Consider the following 24746-nt stretch of genomic DNA (forward strand, 5'->3'; position numbering starts at 1 on the left):
TTGTTAGTGTGCTGGCTGGGGTTCCCCTCCTTGTGCTTTTCTCAACTTCAAGGAATGGCCATATCCTGCTGGGGCCATACCTCTCAGCTGTACAGATACACCCAGGTTATCCAGAGGCAGGACTCATATATCTGATCAGTTTTCCTTCGCATTGTGGTTTACAAGCAGTTTTGTCGCTATTCATTCATGGGTTTGCAGTCGGGAGTAGTATGGGTAGACATTAGAGTTTCCGACTTCACACACTCCATGACATCTATGCTTCTAAACCCCCCGCCCTGTTCTCTCCTCCACCTAACATTATGTAAGCAATATCTCAGAGGTATCCCTATAGTTGGGACTTTATCCCAGTAGTATTTATGGCCTGATCCACAGTCCTTGCAGTAGGACATGGGGAGGCATGCTACTGGCATTTGTCAACATGGCCTTGCATTTGGTTTCTGTTTACTGTTAGGTTGTTAGTTGGAACCACCTGACATTCCATACATTGGCACTATGGGTAAGCCTTTGCCAGAGGACTGTAGCACTCTCAAATGGCCTACAGTCATCTGGCCTTTGCCAGAGGACTGTAGGCCATTTGAGAGTGCTGCAGGCCATCTGTTACTGCATTTCTACATGGGATTGTGGTGGGGGGTGCACACCTGCAGACTTTAACATTTGAAATGACTGTACTGGTATTTCGGTTACTCTGTTGGCTTCCATTTCATATTGTATTGTGACCTATCATGCAGACAGGAGGCATATCAGTAGAGTACACATGTTAGATCCTAATAGCATATATTTCAGTTTCAGACTTCTTACCCTTCAGAACTGGAATGCAACTGGCAGACCTGTTGTAGTATGTCTGTGTAGGTCTGGTTGGGGATTGTTCACCACTGGCATCATTAGGTGGTCTTAGTCCAGCCTTTCTTCATGGCCATCTACACCTGTCCTGCTGGGTGAGGCTGGTGGTGGATATGTGACCCTCATTGACATCCATGTGTGGGATCTATTGACACCCACAGTTCCTTGGGCCATCACATGTACTGCAGTGGGGGATGTCACCTTGTGTAGTGCTGCCTAGTATGTTGATACCAGTATTTGTTATGAATTCCCTGCTGATCCATATAGCTGTCTGCTGTTATCCCATTCAGCCACCCAATTCCCTTGCATGCTTGCATCCATATCATACATACAAGTATGTGAACATACTACTCCATTCAGTAATTGCTGTTGTCTGCTGATTTTACTGTTTATTACTGTCATCATCCTCTTAAGGCACACCTGATACCATCTAATAAAATCTTTTCTGAGTTACTCCGCAGGAATACTTAGCTTGTTTCTGATGCAATTATATATGTAAACTATCTGGCCCTGTCGAACATTTCGGCTGTGTCTCCCTATGATAGTTTATAAATACACTTACACTAAACACAAGACCTAAGCTTATTGTTTGATAGACCTAGCTACTGTTGTATTACTGTTTATAATGGTCCCTTTTAAGTAATTATATGTGTAAAGGTGCTTTTTACAATGTAACTGTATTCATTTTTTCCATTACTGTGTAAGCTGTACTCTGAATTTACTGCTGACCATTTCACCTAACTGTTAATTTTCCTTCTCTAACCTTCATAGCTCTCAACCTCCTCTCTGTTTTAAGAACTTGGGAATCAACCTGCCTGGTCACTAAAGACTTCCATCTCATCTGCATCCCCAAGAATCCTTTGTCCAGTACTCTAAATCCCTCCCTACTAAGGAACTTAAGAAAGTACGTTTGACCCCTTGATAAAACTGTTGACAGAATTGTTCTGTATTATATAAAATCAAGTAGAGTATGTTTTAAGTCTCCCTCCTGAGCCAGGTTTCCCAGCAGCCAGTTCTAAATCTCTCCCTACTTTTTAACCCTTCTCCCCTTGGTTCTATTAATCGACTTACCTTTTCTTCTCTATTTCTACTTAGCTAACTAGCTGTAATTCAAGCTGTTGCCCACCAAGTGGCACCCTTAACCTGGCTTCTTAACTCCCTTCTCTCCGCTAGTATAATATCCCTCTTTACTTCTTATCCTCTCATCATTTTTATCCTCTTTACTATTAATACCCCCTCTGTTTACTATAGTCCCTCTCCCCTCTCAACTATCTCCTGCTAACTATTTATAGTACTTATACTCCACACTCACCTGGAACCACATAGAGCTCCTCTACAATCAGTAGCTTTCTGATTGTCTCCAGGATCTCATCTTTACTTGCTCTAACCCGCTCCGTTCGCCCTGGATACTCATTAATAATCAACCCCAGACTTATGTAGCCGGAACCCTCCCTGACAATATAAGCGACCACTCATTAACCTACATTATCAGGCTCAAAACCAATCCACCCATTCAACCCATATATAGGGTAATTAGAACCAAGAAAAAATTCAACTCAGATCTATTCCTTAGTGAACTTAAGGCATGCAATTGGTCCCCCTTAAAACACCTTTCTCTTGATGAAGCTGTTGATTACTTTAATACTAATTTCCTAAACATACTCAACCGTCATGCTCCTACCCGCTCTATAAGGATAAGAACTAAATCTGCTCCATGGCTTACCAGGGAAACCAAACAAAAAATCCATCTCAGAAATGAATACTGGAATAAATCACGCTTAACTAAAAACCATACTGATATCCAAAACTACAAACAACTGAGAAATGAAACAAAAAAAGCCATAGTATTTGATAAAACAAACTATTATTTACAATTTCAGCAGACCCACCATAATAAACCTCAAAAGTTCTGGTCAAGTATTAATCAATTATTACATCCAAGTCAATCTATCACACCTAACCCACAAGGCACTGACAAAGACAATCCTAAACAAACTGCTAACACCTTTAACACATTTTTTACCAAGCAATTCAAACTCTTGCCTGTCAGCTCCCTCCTCAAAACATAACAACATCTAAATCTGACTCTAACCCACCTCCTCCTTTTCTCTTCCAACCTGTCCCCACATCATTTATTCTCACCCTTATCCAAAAACTGAAACCATGTACTCTTTCTGTAGACCAACTACCCTCAGAATACCTACAGATAGCAGCCAAATCTATTGCTTACCCAATCTCCATCCTCATCAATAGAACCATCACTGAAGGATATATCCCCAAACTTTGGAAAGTCTCTCATATTATTCCCCTTCATAAAGGAGGAGACTCTACTGAACTCTCCAACTATCGACCCATAGCCCTACTTTCTCCTCTATCTAAGATCATGGAAAGATGTATCCATAGGCAATTGCTAGACCTCCTTCTCCATAATAACCTGCTTTCCAACACCCAACATGGGTTCCGACCTTCCCATAGCACAACTACTGCCCTCCTTTCCTTTATTGACACCATCAATAACAACAGAAACCTTAACATGCTCTCCTCTGCACTATTCATAGACCTGTCCAAGGCTTTCGACATGGTAAATCACACTATACTCATAAACATTCTCAAATGTCTGTCTCTCGACCCACTAGCTATAAAATGGTTCCATTCCTACTTAAATAATAGACATCAAGCAGTACTCTGGAACAATGCTCTTTCTACCCAGATACCTGTTAATATTGGTGTTCCTCAAGGCTCCATACTGGGCCCTCTCCTGTTCTCTATATTCATCAATGACCTTCACCTAGTAGTTCCCCAAACTACATGTATCCAATATGCAGATGACTCCACACTTATATGCTCAGCCACAACTGCATCAGAACTTCACTCCATATCTCAAAACATATTCAACTCTGTAGAACTATGGTTTACAAAACGCTGTCTCCTATTAAACCCTAAAAAAAACTAAACTTCTCCTTTTTACACCTACCAGTAAAACTCCACCAATAGACTTCACTGTATCATCCTATGATGGTACACTTATATCCCAAGATCTAACTACCAAACTACTAGGTATCACCATTGATAATAACCTAAACTTTCAAGCCCATATCAACAACATTCTAAAAACTACAAATAAAAAAACAGGCTCTCTGTATAGGATTAAATCCTTCCTCACTCCTGCAACAAGAATAACCATTGCCCACACCCATTTAATCTCCACCCTTTTTTATGCCTCACCCATATTTACCAATCTGTCAAAAAATAACCTTAAGAAACTAGAAAACTTCTATAATAGCATAGCCAGATTTGCCACAGGTAACCCATATGGAACACATCACTGTATTAATCTAAAGCATCTTGGGTGGCTTGAATTTCAGCAACAGCTAAAATATAATCAACTGGCCATTGTCCACAAAATACTTTATCAGCCAACCAAAACACCCATCCTATCTAACCTTATTCACCCCTATGATAACCTTAAGTCCCTAAGATCATCACAACAATTTCTTGTATACATCAATAAATCAAATAATAGAGCTGGAGACTCTCTGTTTTCTAATTCTATTGGAAATCCTGGAACCTACTTCCCTCGGAACTTACCGCACTTCCCTCTACTACTCTGTTTAAAAATAAACTTAAGCTCTTCCTGAAAACACATTGGATGTGCCCATGTTCTAAACCTGACTGACCAACTTATCCATTATTACTTTAATCAACCTACCTTCTCATCTCTGAAAATATTTCATCTTTACAACTTATTATGCTTCTATTCTCTCAAACTATTTCATATTAAATACTACTATACTTCCTCTCCATCACAGTCCTAGCTATTACTGGATTCATTAAAAAGTAACACATATTATTTCTAGATTTATTACCTAACTGCTACTTCATTTCATTTTCCTTTATCTTCCTTTCTTATCTACATCTACACTATTGTTTTTCTTCTCTTTTCTTAACTAGTATTCTTTAGCAACAATTAAATATAACTTCTTATTAACTCTACTAAGTTTTTTCAAATATATGTAACCTTCTTTATGTACTTTATAAATTTGCAACCTCTTATTTACTTCTCTTATCTTTACAATATAATGTATTTGCATTCTAAATATGTACTTCTGTAAATGTGAATTTGATTTGTATTGTGTGGAGCTTTTCTCCCCGGGCCTCTACTGAAAATGGACATATATCCAGCTAGACTAGCCCGGTCAACAAATGTAAAATAAAATAAATAAATAAAATAAATAAATTGATAGGAAGAGTGACTTACCTTGTTGCCGGGCCAGTATTGAGGACAGTGCTGGAGGGCTGACTATGTTGGATGCACATAGTACACTCTCTATACATGGTAAAGCTCAGGTAGTGTCATGTCTGGCATCCCTTTTACTGTCTGTGCGAGTCTGAGAGAGGTATCCGTCCCTGGGTCCCTACAGTATCAGTGTGTGTGCTATGCATTGCCTCTTTGCCAAGGCCTAGGCATACTGTGCATGCCTCCTTCTGCCTACAGGGGGAGGCTCAAGATGTTCCTCCTCTGAGTCCCTCTGTGCCTGTGCTGGCCTTGTCAATGGTTGGGGGCTGTGTGGCCCTGCCCTGTGCTGTTCCTGCTGCAGTTGTTTCTGCAGGACCATACTGTGTAGCATGGCACATACTATGAACATTTGTGTACATGTAGCTGGAGTGCACTGCAAGGCTCCACCGGATATATCCAGGCAGTGGAACAATGACTTGAGCATCCCAAACACACGCTCCACAATGATCCTGGTTTGTACATGTGCCTCATTATGGTGATCTTGTTTGGGTGTGTGTGCATTTCTGATGGGTGTCATCAGCCATGGCTCCAGTGCATAGCCAGCATCCCCCACTAGATGGGCATATGGGATGTCTCCCCTGGCAAACGCCTGATACAGCTGTGAGCAATGCTAGATGTGGGAGTCGTGATAGCTTCCAGGGCTGCCAGCACACACATTCATGATAATGCCCTGGGCATCACACGTGACCTGGCAGTTGATGGAGGGGAAGCCCTTAAGGTTTATGTAGACCCTGCCCCGCTCACCGGGTGGTGCTTTGATGTGGATGTGCATGCAGTCTATAGCACCAACTACTTCAGGGTATTCTGCTATATGGTGGAAGAGGCACATACGTGTGGTCAGTGCCTAACGGGCAGTGAGGAAATATATGTACTCAATGGCATGTGCTGACATGGCATCCAGGAACTGGTGGAGTACCCTGGATACTGATGCCTGTGTGACCCCCATGATATCCCCAGTTGATCTTTGGAAGTTACCTCTGGCTAGTATTCTTAAGCCTAGACATACCTTGGTATCCACTGGGATGGGTTCCCCTCTATTAGTTCTGTGTGTAAGGCGTGGCCAGCACAGCTCAGCTCAGCGATTTGCTGTACAATGTCCCTGTCCACCCTATAGCACTCTACTATCTTCAGCTCATGTAGGCCCTGGTAGGTTACCCTGGGTCTGTACACTCTTCTCCTCTTCCTCACTGTTGGTTGGTTGTCAGCATTCTCCTCCTCACCACCCTCAGTCTCTAGCACATATTGATGGAGTAAAGCAGCAGCAGCAGCTTCTAACATATTTAGTTATTTTTGCCAGTTAAAAATCCCGTCTGTGTACACCAGTGGTGTAGAGTTTGTGGGAAAAACCAGTCTGTAGGGTGTTTGCATAGTTTATATTAGTGTGCTGGGCTGCTGCATGTGTAATTGGCTGATTCTGATACATTCCACCTGCCAGCTATGCTAGTTCTCCTTGATTACCTGCCTACTGCTGTTTTCCCTTCCCACTTCCTCCCTTTTTAAGCCCTAAGGAGCGCCGCACATACCCGTTGCTCAAATGTAAGCAGTTCTGCTATTTCCTCTGTTTTTTTTATTTTTTTTATTTTAGGCCCGCTGAGCGTTGCACACCCCAGTTTAGCTAATGTAAACACTTTTAAGCAGAAATGTCCCTTCTTGGACGCGAACACACACTGCATTTCATGGAATAAGACAATACAGCCTCAGACACACCTCCTTCCTTAACTGTGCTTAGCTAAGGGCAAACACGGGCCACAGAGCTCCACTGAGCTTACAGCAAGCATGACACACCCCCCTTCTGAAGTCATTCAGCTCTTATACTTGCACTGTTGTATTGCTGCACCTACATGGTTAGGTGCAAGCTGACACTTTGAGGAAATCTGTGATTCAGTATAACTCCCCTCATTTGCATACCCCAGTGTGTAAGTCCCTAGTTACTGCACTTAGACGGACCCTTTTCCCTTGACAACCAGTGCTCTCTGGTATTGTTTACATTCTGCATGCCATTGACTATAATGGCAAAATTATCTTAAAATTGACTTTTCTCATTTTTGTTTTATTTTCAGCATGATCCCATTTGCACATTGCTGCCCTAAGCTTAAAAGGCCGTGATCGGCCAAAAAAAAAGTTTAATTTAAAAAAAATAAATAAACATACATTAATGCCAATGGCCTTATTTTTGGCCATTGGCATGTGTGCTTGACTGTAATACATGCTTTCCAAGAGCGGTCCTGTCTTCAATGGCTCAGATGCAGAAATGTATTCAGTTACTAACTGAATACATTTCTGCTCTGTCACTATTCCTGCACGGAGTCCGGCCAGCTTCGTGGATTGCAAAATCACCTAATTTGCATGTTTTTTAGCAGCAAATGAGGTAATTTGCATCCCACATGGATTTCCATGCAGGAACAGTGTAGGGCCACTCGTGCACGTGAAAACGACACTTTCCTGGATCGCTTGGCGGCCATTTTCCATGCAGGAGCAGTTACACTGTTCCTGCATGGAAAATAATGCTTCGTGAATCCCAGGAATTGTATGGAATGTACAATATAAGTGTAGATTTCCTTTTCTCCTTCTTAAATAAAATTTAGGGCAATAGGGCAGTATAAGTACACTCACTATATGAGCACTATTAAATGTTTAATTTATTTTCTCTGAAGCTAAGTAATAAAAAATATCGAATGTTGGAGGCATTCATCCCTAAACAATATTTTTATAGGGCAAGTTCCAGTTTTACTCATTGCTTTATTTTTTCAAAGTAATATAGTTTGTCATTTATTTCCCAATGTTTGGCATGTTAGTTTGCATTTTTTATTTCATATTTCTACCAATATAGCTTACTCTCCCTTTTACTGCATATTTTGAGCATCCATATTATTACAAAAAAGAATACAAGATATCATCTTTTTGCCCTCCTCTTCTAGAAATATCACATTGTAGATTAGTACTGTATGACCACTTTATTGGCAGGTTACTGTCTTTATTCATCAACATTAATTACTCAGCATTTTCAGGTACCATCAGTTTTTAATTATTGTTTTTGCAAAACTACATAATTTCCATCTTTCAGTGCTTTCCTTGATTGAATCTAATCATCATTCATTTCATCTCCTTGAATTCCAGCTTTGTCCATCCCAGAGGCTTGTGCCTTTAAGCAAATATTTCATAAGACTAGCTTCATCATATCAAAACTGGCCTGCCATCCTCACTTAATTTTCTAGTCCCTTTCAGCTTTGCCATCATAACTTGGAACTGCCAAATGTCCAGGCTGCTATGATTCGCAGATATGCCCACCAGCTTGTTTATTCAATAGGAAGGTTCTTTCTTTAAGTCTCTCCATCTCCCATGGAGGGATGCCACCTGTAACCAGTATTCCCAGAGGAAGTGTCCTGGATGCATTCTAACCATGGGTCCAACTGGTGGATCCTCCATCCTACTTAAACATCAGAAGTTCTTATCCAGAACAACCTTTCTCGGTAGTCAGCGAATGTAAATATATCCCCCATGCCATGCCTCAACCTGTTAGAGCAACAAATCAGTACAAAGTGTAAAATGTAATGAGCAGACCGAGCGTATGAGACTAACATCTGGACATTCCGCAAAATGTTGTAGAGTTGATGGATATCCTCCATGCTCTATCATCCCCACCACCATGGGGATTTCATCGATTAAGTCCCCATGATGGTGGGACGAATGTCCATGGAGTTTTAATTACAAGGGGTTAGCAACATTTTTTTACGTTAAAACTTTGCTTTTCAGATTGTTCGTTCTTTGTGGTTCCTTTCTGTAGGAGCCACAATGAACGATTGTTCTAAAAAACAAAGTTTTAATGTAAGCAGCAGTGGTTAAGCATTTATAAGTGGATGCAGTTTTACTTTTTAATGCTTAACAACTGCTTCTTACATTAAAACTTTGTTTTTTTTATAATGATCATTCACTGTGGTTCCTACAGAAACCATCCACAATGAATGATCGACGATTGTTCTAAAAACCAAAGATTTAATTGAAAGAGCAGTTGTGTAATGTAGCTAAACCCCCCCTCCATGCCTCTCAATCTGTTTAAACAGCAAATATTGTCAATGGGAGACAACTGATGAACAAGAGGGACAGATTTTTAATATCATTCTTATAAACTTAGAATGTTGCATGAATAACAGGATTAGTGTTAGCTCAGAGTTTATAAAGGATATGAAGTCTGAAACTTAAACATATCATTAAACAGGGACTACAAAAGAAACTAAGTAAAGGAAGCACTGTTCCCAATCATTCGAAAAAAACCCCAAAATGTTCATGTAATGAACAGTTTGCGCTTAAAAGTGCATAACAATTGCTCGTTACATTAAAACTTTTGATTATTCAGTGGTGCAGCGGTTAGCGTTGTCGCCTCACAGCAAGAGGTTCTCCGGTTCAATCCTCGGCTGGGGTGCCTTCTGTGCGGAGTCTGCATGTCCTCCCTGTGGTTGCGTGGGTTTCCTCCGGGTGCTCCGGTTTCCTCCCACATCCCAAAGACATGCTGTAGGTGGATTGGACACTCTAAATTGGCCCTAGGTGTGAGTGTGTGTGTGTGTGCCTTCTGTGGAAGGTTGGGCACCGGGCTGGCAACTCGACACCATAAAACTCCACTACCAATCATGAGCGGACAGGTGATCCGCTGTGGCGACCCCTAACCGGGAAAAGCCGGAAGAAGAAGAAGATTCATTGTGCTTCCTACAGAAAGTCTAAATAAAACAACAAAAAACAAAAACATAGTTACACTACAAAGATCCAATCCAAATGTGACAGGAATGAAAAATCAAATGGAAGTTGACACTGGGAGCTAAAACATGACTAGAATTGAAGAAATGCAGGAAATTAAAAGAAAGACAATATTGTGAATAGAATGTGGGTGACATAGCTAAAGTGGGTGTTACTTTACTTAGCTATAGTGCTACCCGAATTATAGACACTGGTGTTGACCCTTTAACATCCTGATAGCTTTTCCAACATAAAATGAAGTACATTTTTCATAGGTTTCACATATCATAAGCTCAGACAAAACACATGCTTTTACATTTAGGCTTATGAAAACCATTGAAAGAAGTATTAGAGGAGAGGATATTGTGTTGAATACTGAGAATGTTGAATACAGATGGATTAATTGTTTTCAAGCAGATGTGGCCCCTGGGCTGAATGATACTGTGAGTTTAAACCCTGTAGGCTTTTGATCATTGTTCTGTTTGTAATCCCTGATAACTTATTGATTCATGCAGAGTTCTACAACAGCGGAGAGACAAAAGAGAGACCTTGGAGTGATTAAGTATCATTGTTCTGCATTTTCTTGCTGCCTTTAGCCAATTCCGCCTAAAATGCCGATTTTCTAGAGTTTCTGTGCTTTAAAAAGCTTGTTTCAGCTACATATTGTACTTATTTTACTGCCTGCACTTTAACAAAGTCGTTTTTGTGTTTAGATTACCTGTTTAACTGTTGTAGGCTACACACTCAAGTGTAATAGCCATTTCTGTGCATTTAAAGTGTTTTTGATTGTATCTGCTTTATTTTCTGAAAAAAAAAATATACTTGTTTTCCAGCCTTTCTAAGCTAGTTTAGTCCAGTTTTCAGGTTAGTGCTGAACTCAGGGCTGTGTTACAAGTTTCTGTGTTTGCCCATACCTTACTTGGATAGAAGGAAGTTTCTCTGTTCATCTGTGAGAGATGGGAGCTTTGAGCAGCCTATCGGTCCCTGGAGGAGTGGTTTCAGACCAGAAGTTAATAGTTTATTGGCCATTTTGGGCTAATTTCACTTTCATTTCCCTGCTATAAAACCCGCATTTGCAAGGTTTTTGTGCTAGTATACAGCTCAGCAAGCTCCTGGCTAGTGCCCTGCAGAGTTCTACAGCAGCAGAGAGACAAAAGAGAGATTTTGGAGTGATTAAGTATCATTTTTCTGCATTTTCTTGCTACCTTTAGCTAATTCCACCTAAAAACACATATTTTCTAGAGTTTCTGCGATTTAAAAAGCTTGTTTCAGCTATATATTGTACTTATTTTACTGCCTGCACTTTAACAAAGTCATTTTTGTGTTTAGATTACCTGTTTAACTTTTGTAGGCTACACACTCAAGTGTGATAGCCATTTCTGTGCATTTAAAGTGTTTTTTTGATTGTATCTGCTTTATTTTCTGAAACAAAAACAAAAACAAAAACAAAAAAAAATACTTGTTTTCCCACCTTTCTAAGCTAGTTTAGTCCAGTTTTCAGGTTAGTGCTGAATTTAGGGTTGTGTTACAAGTTTCTGTGTTTGCCCATACCTTACTTGGATAGAAGGAAGTTTCTCAGTTCACTGTGTGAGAGGGAGCTTTGAGCAGCCTATCCGTCCCTGGAGGAGTGGTTTCAGCCCAGTAATTAGTAGTTTATTGGCCATTTTGGGCTAATTTTCATCTCTTTCATTTCCCTGCTGTAAAACCCGCATTTGCGTGGTTTTGCACACCGAGCAGCGCCGGTTAGCTAGGGTATAACTATTCCCAGCTCCACAAAGTCTACTCTTCAATTTTTCCTTTGGAACTAGACAAACTTTCAACTTAAGCACTCAAAATCATTCACTTCTCATCCCTGCACTTGCCCAAAACTCATAGCAAGCACTAATAAACCTTAGCACTAGACCCACCTATACTGTAGAGAAGGACAAGGCTCTCTATTCGACCTTGCCAGCCAATCAGTAAAACAGTTCACTGTGCCTATTCAGGCATGTCCAAAGGGCAGTTTCAGGTGTACTCTCCAGTCCAACTGGTGAATCTGGGCATTTTGAGGCAATGTTACAATTGCCTCATGTACACAGACAACCCTCTCCTCCTTCAACCAAACACTAATATATACGAGAGATACAAATATAGAGCCAAACTGGAGGCTAAGCTCTCTCAACCCAAGACTGGACCAGGCAGTCAAGAGGAGAAGGGAATTACTTGCATCACACCACCAGTCTCACACAGACCTATGAAACCAGCACTGTCAAAAACACACATAAATACACAAAAACATACTCGGAGGCTCTAAATAAAAATCTGCAAAATCAACAGAGACCTCCAAAGCAGACATCCAAGCAACCTCCACCCCCAACACAAACCATGAAACACATACTTCACAAAACCAGTGTGCCACACAATCACAGCCCTTAAGGCAAAATAACATACCCAACACACTAGTAATAGGTGACTCTATAGTCAGGCACACTGATGTTCCACTCACTAGGCTGAACAAGGAGAATGTTACTGTTAGTTGCCTGTCGGGTGCCAGGATCCGCCACATAACACAAGCACTCAGGTCACTCCAGAACAAGTACAAATATGACTCTGTCATTGTCCATGTTGGTGTGAATGACCTGAGCCGTACCTCCCTGGACTACATGAAAAGAGACATGGAGGAGCTCTCTGATCACATAGCCCAGGCTGGTATGACCCTGACCCTGAGTAGCATCCTGTCCTCACCAAGAATGATACCATGGTATACAGAAAAAAATTATCAATTTCAACAATTGGCTAAGCTTCTGGTGTCATTCAAAGGGGATCCAGTATCTGTCATCCTGGGATGACATGCTCGACAAGCCACGCTGCTTTGCTAGAGATGGCTTGCACCTGTCACCTTTAGGCTTTTGAATACTGGCCAAGGCTCTTGCCACCCCCATAGTGCCTTTTTTAGGCAAGGTTCAAAAGACAAACCCACCACCGTAAATAGCACAAGTAACAAAAAACTGAGGGTAATGTTGCTCAATGCCAGAAGTCTAAACCTCAAAAATGCACGCACTCGAGGCACTCGTCAGTATGGAGAAAATCGATATATGTGCAGTAAAACAAACCTGGTTTAAGGCTCCAGAGAGCACCACAGCACTACCAGGCTACAACTCATACCATACATTTTGGCCACAAAACCCAGACTGAAATATAAAAGGTGGGGGAGTATCCATATTCATCAAGGATACCCACACCTCCAGGTTAGTGGCACAGCACGATGCTTCAGAGATCATCCACATGCAACTAACAATGGGCAAAACTGCTATTCAAATTATAGCTTGCTACAGATCACCCACCATGTCCCAGGACCCCCACTCCACATTCCTGGAAACACTGGGAAACATAAAGGTCCTACCAAACGCCCTGATATTGGATGATTTCAATTATCCAAACATTAACTGGGAGAACTACTCAAGTACAAACTCCCTGGCCCAACATTTCCTAGAATTTATAAACTCAAACACCCTGGATCAACTGGTTAACACCCTCACCAGAGGTGACAACATATTGGACCTGGTCTAAGGGGATCCAGTATCTGTCGCTTGGGATGACATGGTCGACAGACCACGATGCTTTGCCACAGATGGCCTGCACCTGTCGCCCCTGGGATTCCGGATACTGGCTAAGGCTCTTGCTGCCCCTATAGTGCCTTTTTTAGGCAGGGTTCAAGTAACAAATTCACCACCATAGCAGGAACAGGCAAGCAAAAACTGAGGGTAATGCTACTCAATGCTAGAAGTCTAAATTTCAAAATGCACTCACTCGAGGCACTCCTTAAAATGGAGAACATTGATATTTGTGCAGTGACCGAGACCTGGTTCAAGGCTCCAGAGAGCACCCCTACACTACCAGGCTATAACTCATACCACACTTTTCGGCCATGTAACCTGGACCGAAACACCAAAGGTGGGGGTGTGTCCATATTCATTAAGGATATCCACACCTCCAGGCTAGTTGCTCAGCATAATGCATCCGAGGTTATCCAAGTGCAACTAACTCTTGGCAAAACTGCAATCCAAATTATAGCTTGCTACAGATCCCCACCATGCCCCAGGATTCCCACTCCTCTTTTCTTGATGTACTGGAAAATATTAGGGTTCAACCAAACACCCTAATAATGGGCGACTTCAACTACCCCACCATTAACTGGGAAAACTATTCATGTACCAACTCCCTAGTGCAACGCTTTCTGGAATTCATAAACTCCAATGCCCTAGATCAACTTATCCACACCCCCACCAGAGCAACAGTATCCTAGACCTAGTCATTACCAACATGAGTGACCAGTGTTCCACACCTGAAGTCAACTCCTCATTGGTCCGATCCGACCATAAGCTAATCACCCTTGATATCCACATCCCAACCCCACCCCCAATTAAGGAGACCACAGTAAAAAATTTCTCCAAAGCCAATTTCATGCTTCTTAAGACAGAAGTAGTGAACTTCATGACACCCATGCAGATGGGCAATACAGTTACAACTGCTGAATCCTACACAAATGCACTCTATAAGCACTTACATGAGTGCATGGATCGGGCTATCCCAAACAGAACCAAGATGCTATCCTCCAAAAAAAGGAAGCCAATCTGGTGGTCCCCTGCCATAAACAAACTGTACAACAGAAGGAAGAAACTGTTGCAAAAGAGAGTAAAATCCCATGAGTGGATGAGCTCCCTGGTCAGCCTCAGTAAGAAGCTGAGATCCCTTATAAGATCCTCCATAGCGAGCTATGAAAATAAAATTGCCACTAATTCCAAGGACAACCACAAAGCATTCTATAGCTATGTCAAGAATCTCAATGGCAACACCCAGATCTGCTCTGAGTTACAGCACAAAGGCACGAAAATTACAGAACCAACTGATATTGCCAACATCCTGGCAGATAGGTTCAGTGCTAACTTTACCTCCCCACCCCCTAAAGGGCCCATATCTATACAGGAAGAATGCAGAGTCCCTGTAATCACAACTATGCAGGTGAAAGCTGCACTCTCTAAAGCCAAAAACACAGCATCCATGGGACCGGACAACATCCCAGGCTGCGTTTTACACGAACTTCAGAATGAACTGGCTCCCCACTTAAGCACCATGTTCAATAATAGCCTCGCATCAGGCTTTGTGCCCACTGAATGGTGCACAGCAACAGTTATCCCACTCCACAAAGGGGGAGCCACCACTGATCCCAGGAACTATAGACCTATTAGCCTGACGAGCCTGGTCTGCAAAGCCATGGAACGTATCATCATGGAACTCATAAACAAAGACATTGGTAACCTCCAAACTCTAGATCCCACCCAGTTCGGGTTTTTGAAAGGCAGATCATGCCTCCTGAAATGATCGACTTCTTTGAGGCAGTCACCAAAGCCGTAGATGAGGGTAAGGTGGTTCACACAGCCTATCTTGACCTCACCGAGGCTTTCAACACCATCCCCCATTCTGGAATTATACCTAAACTCAATAAACTAGGCATAAATCCCTATGTCACAAGATGGGTTGCCAACTGGCTCACTGACAGAACCCACACTGTAAAAGTTGCAGACTCCAAATCTGACCTCACACCAGTGACAAGTGGAGTACCACAGGGTTCCATCCTGGGACCACTCCTGTTTGGTATCCACTTCTCTGAAGTACAGGCTAATACAGAAGGCCTCTGGCTAATGAAGTTTGCAGATGACTGCAAACTAGGAGCCATAGTCAAGTCCCCAAATTATGTGAACATCCTACAGAAGGGCCTCTCTGAGACAGATGCCTGGTGTCAGAGCCATGACCTCAAGCTCAATGCCAAAAAGTGCAGTGTCATCCCCTTTGGTAAAAACTCTGTACCCATGAACTAACACCGAATGCGTGATAATAGACCTTGGGACCCAGGTGGACAGTAGTCTCTCCTTTGATAGTCACATCGCCACAGTAGTCAGGAAGTCCTTCTACATGGCACACCTCATCATAAAAGGGTTCTCATCCAGGAAAAAAGAGGTCATTGTTCCTCTCTACTTGACACTCATTAGACCCACTATAGAATACAACGTCCCTTTTGGAATGTACCTCACAAGACATCTGCAGCAGCTGGAAAGGCCGCAGGAGTACCTCACAAAGAGGATTACTGGACTCAAACAAATGCCCTACATTGACCGCCTCAATAAACTACAGCTTTACTCTATAGCATATCACCTACTCAGAGGTGATCTCTGCCTAACATATAAAGCTATGTCAAACCCAGAGCTGTTGGACATGCTACACCTAAAGAAATCCCAATCCCTCCATGCTACATGCTCTAGGGACCTAAACCTTGTCACCACAATAAACAGGACATGCTGGAGGGATAGATTCCTATCCCAGAGACTTCCCATACTCTGGAACAGGCTACCCATCTATGTCAAGCAAAGTTCTTCATTAGCACTCTTTAAGAAAAATCTTGATGAGTGGATGGGAAATAGGAAATACACCCCGGGGATCACTTCTGTGTCTCTGCTCAACAGTGGCACAGGAAAATAACTTTCTTGGGTGGCATAAGTCAGGGAACCTTGTTGGCTAGGCTTACGTAGGCCCTTGGGCCGATAGCCTAGTACCTACCTATGACCCTATGGTTAGATCTGACCATAAACTAATCACTCTGGATATCCACATTCCGCCACCATCCCCGGTCAAAGAAACCACCATGAAAAACTTTTCAAAAGCAAACTTCACATGACTTAAGACCGAGGTGGGAAGTTTCAAAGCCCCCATGCTAAAGGATAACTCTGTCCAAGCTGCAAAATCCTTTACTAATGCACTCTACGGGCACCTACAAGAATGTATGCATCATGCTATCCCAAACAAAACCAAGACTCACTCCTTCAAAAAAAGGAAACCAGTCTGGTGGACCCCTGCCATAAACAAGCTATACAATAGAAGGAGGAAACTAGTACAGAAAAGAGTAAAATCCCAAGAAGGGAAGACATCCCTGATCAGTATCAGCAAGAAACTACGTTCCCTCATAAAATCATCCAAGGCTAGCATCGAAAGAAAAATTGCCATGGACTCCAAAGATAACCACAAGGCATTCTTTAGCTATGTCAAAAATCTAAGTGGCAATTTTCAGATCTGCTCGGAGTTAGTGCAGAATGGCACAAAATACACTGAACCAACCGATATAGCCAACATCCTGGCAGACAGGTTCAGTGCAAATTTCACCCCCCCTCTCACCCCCAAAAGGGCCCATAACTATACGAGAAGAATGTAGTGCCCCTGAAATCACAGACACTCAGGTTAAAACAGCCCTTTCCAAAGTCAAAAACACAGCATCAGTGGGACTGGACAGTGTCCCAGGCTGCATCCTACATGAGCTCAAAGATTAACTAACCCCTCACCTAAACACACTGTTTAAACTCAGCCTCTCCACAAGCTACGTGCCCACAGAGTGGCACACAGCAAGGGTTATTCTGCTCCACAAAGGTGGAGCCACAATGGACCCCGGGAACTATTGCCCTATAAGCCTGACTAGCTTGGTCTGCAAAGCTATGGAGTGCATCATCATGGATCTCATTAACAGACATTGGAAACCTCCAAACACTGGACCCAACCCAGTTCGGCTTTGTTAAGGGCAGATCATGCCTCCTAAACCTGGTGGACTTTTTTGAGACAGTTACCAAGGCTATAGACGAGGGAAAGGTGGTCCACACAGCCTACCTAGACCTTGCAAAGGTCTTCGACACTATTCCCCACCACTTGTCTATAACAAGCTCACCAGCCTGAACATAAACCCCCACATCACGAGATGGGTTGCCAACTGGCTCATGAACAGAACCCACATGGTAAGAGTTGCAGGAGCTAGGTCTGACTCTAAACCTGTTACAAGTGGCATTCCCCAGGGCTCAGTCCTAGGACCCCTCCTGTTCGGCATATACTTCTCAGAGGTACAGGCAAGCACAGGAGGACTATGGCTCACCAAGTTTGCAGACGACTGCAAACTAGGGGCTATAATTGACCCTCTGGCTGACACAGACATCCTCCAAAAGGGTCTCACTGAGACAGATACCTGGTGTCAAAACCATGGTCTCAAGCTAAATGCCAAAAAGTGCATAGTCACCCCCTTTGGAAAAAACAAAGTACCCACAAACTACCACATAGGTGGTAGCCCCCTAAATAAGGAAGACATAATAAGGGATCTGGGGACCCAAGTAGATAGTAATCTCTCCTTTGATAATCACATTGCCAAAGTGGTTAGAAAATCCTTCTATGTGGCTCACCTAATCACAAAAGGGTTTGCATCTAGATCGAAAGAGGTAATTGGGCCCCTCTACGCATCACTCAGCAGACCCATCATAGAGTACAATGCCCCATTTGGGATGTACCTTACAAGACACCTACAACAACTGGAAAGATCACAGAAGTTCCTCACCAAGAGGATCACTGGTCTCAAGCAGATGCCCAATGCAGCTTGACTGAAGAAACTCCAGCTGTACTCGGTTGCATACCGCCTACTCAGAGGTGATCTCTGCCTGACATACAAGGCCATGTCCAACCCAGAATTGATGGACATGCTCCACCTAAAGAAAACCATATCTCCTCGAGCCACATGCTGCAAGGATCTAAACCTCACCACAACAATAAATAGGACGTGCTGGAGAGATAGATTCCTGTCCCAGAGACTTCCCATGCTCTGGAACAAGATTCCAATCCACATTAGGCAGAGCTCCTCGCTAACCCTCTTCAAGAGAAACCTTGATGAGTGGATGGGAAACAGAAAGTTTACCCCAGGGATCACTTCAATGGCTCTGCTGGACAGAGGCACAGGGAACTAATCTAAGTGGGTGGCGAAAGCCAACACATTCTGGCTAGGCTTATAAATGCCTTTGGGCAGATAGCCTAGTACCTACATATGAACCTATGATTCCAAGTTTGACGACCATTCATCCTATATGATGCCCACCTCCATACTTCATACTCACTGGACAATAAAAGAATGACTTTCACTTTCCAAAATTTTCAAACTTCCACTATTAGAAAACTATTAGTTAAGCTAAATCCAACAACTTTAGGTATTCATACCCTGCTAGCTGAATATTTAAAATTGGCAGCAGATGCCCCGGCCTTCTTCATCCTCATCCTCATACTAATTAATTGTTACATACAAAAAAACTATATATCTTGCATCTGGAAAACATCTTATATTATCCATTGCATAAAGGTGGTAATTCAGCTGATGTTTCGAATTACAGACCCATTGCCATGCCAACACTACTATCACAAATCTTGGAATAAATGTGTCTACATGCAGTTCAGTAACCATGTTACTAATTACAACCTTCTATTCACAATTCAACACAGCTTACATCCTAGTCACAACAGTATTACATCCCTACCTGGCTTCACTAACAACATACATCAATGCAGAAATAAAGGTAACATAGTTTCATCTGTGTTCATTTATCTATCTAAAGCCTTAGACATGGTCCCCCATCGAAAACTCTGAATAGAACTCTCATCCCTCATCTAGAAAATGGATGTGAGACAGCAGAACAATTAAAAACAGGGTAACAAAATTATAATCCCTTGAATCATTGCCAGACATATTCAAACTGTGGTTATATCCACACTAATGAATGAATATAATGCCTGCAAGTTCCATCTACAAATTACATAAACACAAGAAAGCAGCCAACAACTGTGTCTTCCACTGCTTAGGCTGCTTGTTCCGGACTCTTGTTCTGTACTTTGTAACTGAAGAGTTTGAGAAATGCTGAGACCTGAAGTAATACTTCTATGCAACTAGGCTATACTGGTACATACTATCAATTTTAGATTATGTCACTAGGTACCTAAATGTCACCAGGCTGGCAAGTACATTTAGTGTGTCTGCTAGACATGTTATACCCCCCCAATCAGTTGGCTACTATTTCTTCTATGATGCCGTGTGCAGCACATACATTAAGAACCTCATCAGGAAGCTACTGCTGATCATTCGCATCCATTTTGTTACCCTCAAACAAGATAGGAGTAATCTGAATATAAACGCAAACAGACATACAGATGCACACAACACACACACACACACACACACACACACACACACACACACACACACACACACACACACACACACACACACACACACACACACACACACACACACACACACACACACATTTCCTATTATGCTCAATAGCTTTATATACATTTTCTTCAAATTTTTCATGATCTTGTCTCTCACTATGATAAATTTGTTTGTCCAGATTTTTTTATTTCAGTTTTTGAAGTTGCAGTTCAACATCTTTTACATTTCTTATAGTTTTTGTTTCTCACCTTAGTCAAGTATCTTATTCTTATGGAAATATATCCCCCTGATATTGTGTGCCTTGATCCTGATTAAACATTTTTTTTATTTTGGCATTCAAACAATTTCTCTTTCAAGACTTTCTACTTTCCTGCTGCAGTCTTTCCACTGAATGCATCACTCCAATTAGTTTTGCATAGTGACTGTCTTGCTTCCATATAATCTGGCATTAATCTTCTGTGCATTGGTTTATACTTTAGTTTGGCAGAATTATCTAGCAACAAGTTAAACTTTATAACCCCATGATCACTTCTCATCAGTGGTGGTAAAACTTAACATAAATTCATGGTAATTGTTTTAGTAACACAGACAAACTCTAATATGTTCCATTCCCTGGTAGTTATTTTTACAAACTGAAGCAATTGCTCTTCCTGAATATACATTGTGAATAATTTCCTTACTAATGTTGTTGAATCAATATTATTCCTGTCTGTTTCTGGTAAATTTACATCCCCAGCCACTATTATTCTTCACTCATGTGTTTCATAGGTTGGTACTAGGCTATCAGCCCTAGGGCCTATACAAGCCTAGCCATAACAATTCCCTGGATATTTCTTCCCACAATATTTACTTCCCTGGACCCCTGTCTAGCAGGGCGACTGACGTGATCCCCGAGGTACATTTCCTATCTCCCATCCAATCGTCAAGGTTCCTTTTGAAGAGGGGCAAGGAGGTGCTCTGCTTGACATGTATGAGCAGTCTGTTCCAGAGTATGGAGAGTCTCTGGGTCAGGAACCTAACCCTCCAGCATGTTTTGTTCATTGTGATGACAAGGTTTAGATCCCTGGAGCGTGTGGCTCTGACGGATTGGGATTTCTTTAAGTAGAGCATGTCCAACAGCTCAGAGTTTGACATGGCTTTGTATGTTAAGCAGAGATCTCCTCTGAGTAGACGATATGCCACAGATTATAGCTGGAGTTTTTTTAGATGGTCAGCATAGGGCATCTGCTTTAGGCCTGTGATTCTTTTAATGAGGTATTTCTGTGGCCTTTCCAGCTGTTGCAAATGTCTTGTGAGATACATACCAAACGAGGCGTTGTCTATAATGGGTCTAATGAGGGATGAGTACAGTGGGACAATGACCTCCTTTTTTATGGATGAAAAGCCCTTAGTGATGAGGTGTGCCACATAGAAGGATTTCCTGACTGTTGTGGCGATGTGGTTATCGAAGGTGAGACCACTGTCGACCTGTATCCCTAAGTCTCTCATCATACTTTCGGTGTTTAGTGTACTGCCACCTATTTGGTAATTCATGGGTACATGCTTTTTCCCAAAGGGGATAACTAAACGTTTCTTGGCATTAAGCTTGAGCCCATGGCTCTGGCACCAAGCATCTGTTTCTGTAAGGCCCTTTTGTAGAATATCCACATCATTTGGGGATTCAATAATGGCTCCCATTTTGCAGTCATCTGCAAACTTTGTTAGCCAGAGTCCCTTACTGTTGGCCTGTACTTCAGAGAAGTAGATGCCAAACAAGAGCGGTGGACTGAACCTTGTGGTACTCCACTTGTCACTTGTCTGGAGCTGGATTTGGAGTCGGATACTTTTATAGTCTGGGTTCTGTCAGTAAGCCAGTTGGCAACCCATCGAGTGATGTAGGGATTTATGCTCCGCTTAGTAAGTTTATCTATGATTCCAGAGTGGGAGATGGTGTCGAAGGTCTTGGTGAGGTCTAGATAGGCTGTGTGGACTGCCTTACCCTCGTCCACAGCTCTGGAGAGTGATTTGAAGAATTCAGTCAGGTTGAGGAGACAAGATCGGCCCGTCACGAACCCAAACTTGGTGGGGTCCAGTGTTTGAAGGTTTCCAATGTTTTTGTTTATAAGTTCCATGATAAAGCGTTCCATGCCTGTGCAGATCAGGCTCATCAGACTGATGGGACGGTAGTTCCTGGGATCAAAGGTGGATCCCCCCCCTTGTGGAGTGGGATAACTGTAACTGTGCGCCACTCAGTGGGCATGAAGCCTGAGGTGAGGCTATGATTAAACATGACACTTAGGTGAGGTGCCAGTTCATTTTGTAGTCCATGTAGTACACAGCCCAGGATGTCATCTGGTCCCATGGATGCTGTATTCTTAGCTTTGGAGAGTGCGGTTTCTACCTGTGTGGCTGTGATTACCAGAATTTGGCAATATTTTGGTATTGAGATGGGCCCTTTAGGGGTGAGCGGGGGGTGAAATTGGCACTAAATCGATCTGCCAGGATATTGGCAATATCCTTGGGATCAGTATATTTAATGCCATTCTGTTTTAGCTCAGAGCATATCTGAGATTTGACATTTAGATTCTTGACATAACTATAGAATGCCTTGTGGTTGTCTTTGGAATCTTTGGCAATTTTATTTTTGTAACTAGCTTTGGAGGATTTTATGAAGGATCTCAGCTTCTTACTGAGGCTGGTAAGGGAGTTTTTTGCATCCTGGGACTTTCCTCTTTTCTGCAACAGTTTCTTTCATCTGTTGCATAGTTTGTTTACGGCAGGGGACCACCAGATTGGCTTCCTTTTTTTGAAGGAGAACGTCTTGGTTCTATTTGGGATGGCACGATTCATGCACGAGTGGATGTGCACGTACAGTGCCTTAGTGTAGGATTCAGCAGTCAAACTTTTTGCACCCGTCTGCATGGGTGTCATGAAGTTTGTCACTTCAGACTTGAGTAGCATGAGGTTGGCCTTGGAGAAGTTTTTTTACGGAGGTTTCCTTACTGGGGGGTGGGGGTGGGATGTGGATGTCAAGGGTGATTTACTTATGGTCAGACCTGACCAATGAGAAGGTGACCACTGGTGTTGAGTATCTGTCCCCCATGTTGCTAATGACCAGGTCTAGGATATTGGAGCCCCTGGTGGGACAATGGATTAGTTGATCCACTGCATTGGAATTTATGAATTCCAAGAACCGTTGGGAAAAGGTGTTGGTGCCCCAGTAGTTTTCCCAGTTAATGGCAGGGTAGTTGAAATCACCCAGTATTAGGGTGTTTGGTTGTATCTTAATATTTCCCAGTATGTTTAGGAAGGTGTAGTAAAAATCTTGAGGCATGGTGAGGGATCTGTAGCAAGCTACAATTTGGATTGCAGTCTTACCTAGTGTTAGTTGCACCTGGAGAATTTCAGATGCATTGTGTTGGGCAACTAGCCTGGAGGTGTGAATATCCTTGGTAAATATGGACACTCCTCCACCTTTAGTGTTTCGGTCTTGGTTTGGTGGCCGAAAGTGTGGTAAGAGTTGTAGCCTGGTATTGCAGGGGTGCTCTCTGGAGCCTTGAGCCAGGTCTCAGTTACTGCACAGATATCGATGTCCTCCATTTGTAGGAGTTTTTCAAGAGAGTGCATTTTGAGGTTTAGACTTCTAGCATTGAGTAGCATTACCTTCTGATTTTGCATGCTTGTATCTGTTACAGTGGTTGTTTTGTCCTTTGAACCTTGCCTAAAAAGGCACTATAGGGGTGGCAAGAGCTGTAGCCAGTAACCTGAATCCCAAGGGTGACAGGTGCAGACCATCTCTGGCAAAGCATCATGGTTTGTCGATCATGTCATCCCAGGCAGACAGATACTGGATCCCCTCTGAATGACACCAGAAGCTTAGCCAATTGCTGAAGTCAATCATTTGTCCTTATACTGTGGTATCTATCATTCTGGGTGAAGGCAGGATGCTACTTAGGGCTAGGGTCATACCTACCTGGGCCACATGATCCGAGAGCTCTTCCATGTCTCTTTTCATGTAGTCCAGGGAGGTACATCTCAAGTTATTCACTCCAACATGGACAATGACAGAGTCGTATTTGTACTTGTTGTGGAGTGACTTGAGTGCATGCGTTATGTGATGGATCCTGGCATATGACATGCAGCTGACTGTAATTTTCTCCTTGTTCATCCTGATGAGTGGGACATCAGTGTGCCTAACTATAGAGTCACCTATGACTAAAGTGTTGGGTACGTTGCCTTGCCTTAGGGGCTGTTGTTGGGTGGCACACTGGTGTTGTGAGCTATGTGTCACTTTGGTTGTGACTGGTGTTTGTTTGCATTTCAGCTTCAGAGGTCCTTGTTGCTTGGGCAGGTTAATGTTAAGGGCTTCCGTATATGTGGGTTTACTGTTGCTATGTGTGGGTGTTGATGGTGTGGGTTTTGAAGGGCTATGTAATGCTTGAGGTATAGTGCAGGTGTTAACCTTCTCCTCTTGACTGTCTAGCACAATATTGGCTGGAGAGAGTTTTGCTTCCAGTTTGGCTATGTAAGTGCATCTCTTGCAGGTTGTAGTGTTGGGTGGTAGGAGGAGAGGGTTGTCTGTGTACATGAGGCAGTTGCTGCATTGCTCTAGTATGCACAGATTCATCAGGTGGACAGGAGAAATCACTGGAAGCTGACCCTTGGACATGCCTGTTTAGTTGCTTTTTTGTAAAGTACAAGAGCTGTTTTCCCTTATCTTTGTAAGGTACTTTGCACTTATAGGCTGTTTAGTGCCTATGATTAATTTCTCCTTATTAACAAGGAGAGTTGAGTACTTGTATCAGTTTAAGGCTTCCTAGTGCTTTCCAGCAGGTTCTAGGGCAA

The sequence above is a fragment of the Protopterus annectens genome, chromosome 1.part1 (genome assembly GCF_019279795.1).
Source record: "Protopterus annectens isolate FY-2018-M chromosome 1.part1, PAN1.0, whole genome shotgun sequence".
Taxonomy (NCBI): Eukaryota; Metazoa; Chordata; order Ceratodontiformes; family Protopteridae; genus Protopterus; species Protopterus annectens.